This window comes from Miniopterus natalensis, chromosome 3, assembly GCF_054644295.1.
Source record: "Miniopterus natalensis isolate mMinNat1 chromosome 3, mMinNat1.hap1, whole genome shotgun sequence".
Lineage (NCBI taxonomy): Eukaryota > Metazoa > Chordata > Mammalia > Chiroptera > Miniopteridae > Miniopterus > Miniopterus natalensis.
The window spans coordinates 86,243,957-86,248,481 of NC_142083.1; the positions used below are offsets into that span (position 1 = coordinate 86,243,957).

The window sequence follows — 4,525 nt, forward strand, 5'->3', positions numbered from 1 at the left end:
TACACATATACACAGCCAGGTAGGCCACCAGCTAGGCTCTGGCACTTGTACCAGGTCATTGCAGGAAATGGGTAAGCCACCTGCTAACAGAGTAGGCCAGTGGTTCTCACCTAGGGGCGAGTTTACCCACCTAGGGGGCGTTTGGCAATGGTTGGGGAAATTTCTGGTGGTTATAGCTGGGGAGAGGGTGCTGCTGGCTTCTGGTGGGAGGGGCCAGGGATGCTGCTGTACCTCCCACAGTGCACACATCAGCTCGTAGCAATCAGTTATGTGGCCCAGTTGTCAGTCGTGCTGAGGCTGACACACCCTGGTGTACAGGAGTTGCAGGGATGGGGCAGCACCCGGCGCTGGCAACAGTGGGCAGCTGTTTGCACCCTGGCCCGGAGGGGCAAGGTGGGAACTGTGTGAACAGTGTGAACAGGGCTGCAGGGTGAGGCCCACAGAAGACATGCCGCCCAGCACCCTATAGCCCTACACTGAAGCGGAAGCCTTGGCAACTGGGGGACTTGTCCAATGTGCCTGAACTGGGCAGGGGCTGAGCAGGGATTCAAATGGAGCCTGATGCCGGGCTCCAGCCCTAACCACTGCACTGCACGGCCCTCCGGCCTCTGGGTGTTAAAGGGCCCTTGGTTGGGCTGCTGATGTGCTCCTGGGTGTCTGACCTCTGTTGGGCAGGTTGGCCTGGTCTACCCGGCCCTGGGCCCCGAGCAGGGTGTCCTCCTGCCAGGCCTCTCGCACTCTCTTTTCCTTCCTTCCAGCAAAGAGCTGCAGCCCTCAGGCGGCAGAGCCTCCCGCCCTCCCAGGTCGCTGCCCAGAGGGCCTCAGCCTCAGCCAAGGTAACCATGCCCGGCTGTCCTGGGCTCCTAACTGGTTCCAGATGCCCTGCCCGAGGCGGGCCGGGGCAGCGCAGGCCGGGCCCGCTGGGGACCGTTAACACGTCCACATCTGTCTGTGGGCCTCCAGCAAGCCCCACCGGGCCGCCCTCGGAAACCCCTGGCTCCAGCTTTCCCAAACATGCCCAGGTTTACATTCCTGGGCAGCCCCTGCGGCCCCCGGCCAGGCCCGCAGGACCCTCGGGAGCCGGGCGAGGCCCGCTGCCCGGTGCCTGGCGCCTGGCGCCGCCTCGCTCGGCCTGGCACTCTTCCGGCGCTGGATCAGATGACACGGGCCTGTGAGCTAAGCCAGCACCGCCTCCCAGGTGTCCCACGCCTTCCCGTGGCCCGGGGTCTCTGAGTATCATCCTGCCCTCGTCCATGAATCCCATTCCCACCTGGCCTCTGGAACCCCCAGGACATCCCTCAGTCACGCATCTCCCCTGGTGCGGCATCGGGGTTCCTGGGGGCAGAAGGCAGGGCCCCAGAGGCGCAGGATGGGGTTCCTCCTCTGTCTGTGTTGCCGTTGTCTCTTTCCCTGTCTGCCCTCTTCCCCAAATCAGGAGCCGCTGGAGGATGGGCCCAGACCCAGGCCCCGGGCCCAGCACTGTAGGGGCTCCGTGAAACATGCCTAGTGAAAGAATGAATGACTGCATGGGCGAGTGAGTGATGACACTTGCCGACTGGTCACTCATTACCCCCCCCAGCCTCGCAGGTTTGTCAAATGCCCTCCCTGACCCAGGCCTCCTCTGTTTGCAGAGTGCCTACTGTGTGCCAGGCCCCTACCAGCACGTTCACACATGACTTCTCTGCGTTCCAGGCTCAACCCACCTGCACACTCACTCAGGGAACCTCTTGGTTTCCCTGTCTTTATTTTGAATAATTTCCAACCTGTAGAAAAGTTATTATAAGACAGTGAACATTCACCAATTGCTGATATCTTGCTATGTCTTTCTGTTAAACTTATATATGTTATATGCATTTGTATACTCACACACACACTTTTTTCTGTATCATTGAGCATTGATACAGAGATATTTCTGGACACATTTTACCTCTGTCCTCAATGCTTCAGAGAATGTTTCCTATAACAAGGATGTTTCTTATATAACACAATATAAGTATAAAAGTCAGGAAAGTTTACATGTGATGTAACACTATTGTACCCTCCATGATAACTCTGCACACTTATCCCAATTATGTTCTCTCAAGCTGTTTTGTTTGTCTTAAATCCAAGGCGCAACCCAGGATCGCCCTGGATACTGGCTGCCATGTCTCTAGTTTCTCGATCTAGAGCAGAGGTCTGCAAACTTGACTGTGAAGGGCCTGATAGTAAGTATTTTATTCTTTACACTGGATATGGTCTGTCGCAACTACTCAATGCCATGGTGCAAAAAACCAAAAAAATCCAGCCGCAGATAATATGTTAATAAGCGAGCAGGGCTGTGGTCCAATAAAACTTTATTTAAATAATTTTCTTGTGAACACCTACATCCCCACTGCCTAGATCTTCTCAGTCATATTTTCTTCCACTTGCTTTATCACATAGCTCCCCATCCAGCTTAATTTTTTAAAATATATATTGATTGATTTTTTTAAGAGAGGAAGGGAGGAGAGAGAGAGAGAGAGAAACATGAGTCGGCTGCCACCTGCATGCCCCCCACTGGGGATGGAGCCTGCTACCCAGGCATGTGCCCTGACCGGGAATCGAACCAGTGACCTCTTGGTGCACAGGACAATGCCCAACCAACTGAGCCGCACCAGCAGGGCACCCAGCTTAATATTTGATGCATTTCAAAGTAAGTTACAGATATTGATATACGCCCCCCCTAAACATTTAATTGTCATTAACTACCTTAAAGAAAAATTGTGGCATTGACAACTTTGAAGTATCCAGGCAGTTTTGCAAAGCAGCCTCCATTTGGATTTGTCAGATTGTCTGCTTAAGACGAGATTTGGATGGAACATTTTAACAGGGGCACCACTAAGTTAATGATGCTCTGGGAACTCTTAAAAATGCCAGTTCTCGCCCTCTCCCACTCTCTCCCACTCTCTCTGAAAAGCCATGGAAAAAATGCCCTCAGGTGAGAATTAAAAAAAAAAAAAGCCAATTCTCCTCTTTGTCCCCAGAGGTTCTGTTTTCACAGCTCTGGGTGGGGGCCCAGAATCTATTTTTAGCAAGTGCCCTAAGTAATTCTGCTCTTCAGCCTGGAACATTATTTCATAGTTTTCACATCAGCACATTAATAAAGTAGGTATCAACCCCAGCTTATCAGGTGAGAAAGTGGAGGCTCGGCTGGTTAAGGAATTAACTGGAGGTCATTCACCCCTAGGTGGCAGAGCCAGAACTGGAGCCCTGGCCTGTTGACGCAGTGACTATACGCCATGCTCTGTGCTGCTCTGCCTGCTCCTGTCCACATGCTTGTGCGACTAGAATTCTTGCCCGCTCGCCCCAGGCCAGTAGCTATCTTCAAGTCAGTGTTACAGCATGAAGGGCATGGGAGGTTAGTGTCATGGCCACGCCTGGGGACCGTCATTTCATCCGGGGAGCTATGGGTCTGTCAGGCCCGGAGATTTGGGAGGCAGTGCCTACAGCCCAGAGCGTCATCTTCCTGAATGTTCCATCAGGGACTGGATGAGGTCTTTCACTTGCTTTTCTTCTGACGCAACTACTGTGCTCTGAGGGTGAGGCTGAGAGCACATTCGTATTGGGCCTGGAGGAGCGTCATTTCCACATCAGCACCAGGCTAGTGGCTGCTAAGGTCAGTCCCACTAATGTCATCAAGCTGGAGCAGGCCTTCCCCCAGGGGCGAGCAGGATGGCCAGGGCCAGGGCCAGGGCCAGGGCAGGCCACGAAGTTCCTGGGAGCCCTTTGAGAAAAGATGAACGGTCCTGGTTCCAGGGTGACCCAGTGCAGGCTGGGCTGTGAAATGGGCAAAATTGGCTGCAGCAAGAATTGGTCTCCATGTCCTTCCCCCCCCCTTCCTTCTACATTATTCATTGAGCATCTACTAGGTGCCAGGCCAGGTGTCATTCCAGAAACTGGGCTATTGCCTAGAACAGGACTGATGAGTCCTTCCTCTCATCAAGTGTACAGTCTAGTGGGGAAATTGACTCAAAAAGTCACATAAATAAGAAAATATATCAGATGGTGATACATACTATAGAGACAACAAAATGGGTGCTATGAGTGGGAGTGACTGGGGAATTATTTAAATTAGGTGGCCATAAATGGCCCCACTAGGGAGGTGACATTTGAGCTAGCCCAGGATGACCAGCAATGTCAGCCATTTGAAAATCTGGTGGAAGGCATTCCAGGCAGAGAGAACAAAACGTGCAAAGGGCCTGGGGCAGGAATGAGTTTGGCACAATTGAGGAATGGCCACTCGCTGGAGCAGATCAGATGAGAGAAACAGTAGGTGGTCGTGGGGGTGTAATGGTACAGGGCATGCCAGGCCACAGGGAGGAGTCTGGATTTTATTGTCTCTGAAATTGGAAGTTTTAGGGGACATGATCCAAATGATGATTTCAGGTGACCCTGCCTGCTGTGTGGGGAGGGACCTGCAGGGGCAGCAGAGACACCAGTGAAGAATCTGCCACAGTGAGCAGGGTGAGAATTACCCCCAAGGCGGGGGTAGTAGCCATGGGTTTTA

General features: G+C 53.0%; 1 long non-coding RNA gene across 1 annotated transcript; it reads left to right on the forward strand.

Annotated features, from left to right (window-relative positions):
* Positions 1-1,994: 1,994 nt before the first annotated feature.
* Positions 1,995-3,569, forward strand: LOC107525440 (uncharacterized). The gene is made up of 3 exons (XR_001602056.1): positions 1,995-2,204; positions 3,206-3,376; positions 3,501-3,569. It is a non-coding gene; the product is annotated as an uncharacterized LOC107525440 (long non-coding RNA).
* Positions 3,570-4,525: the final 956 nt, after the last annotated feature.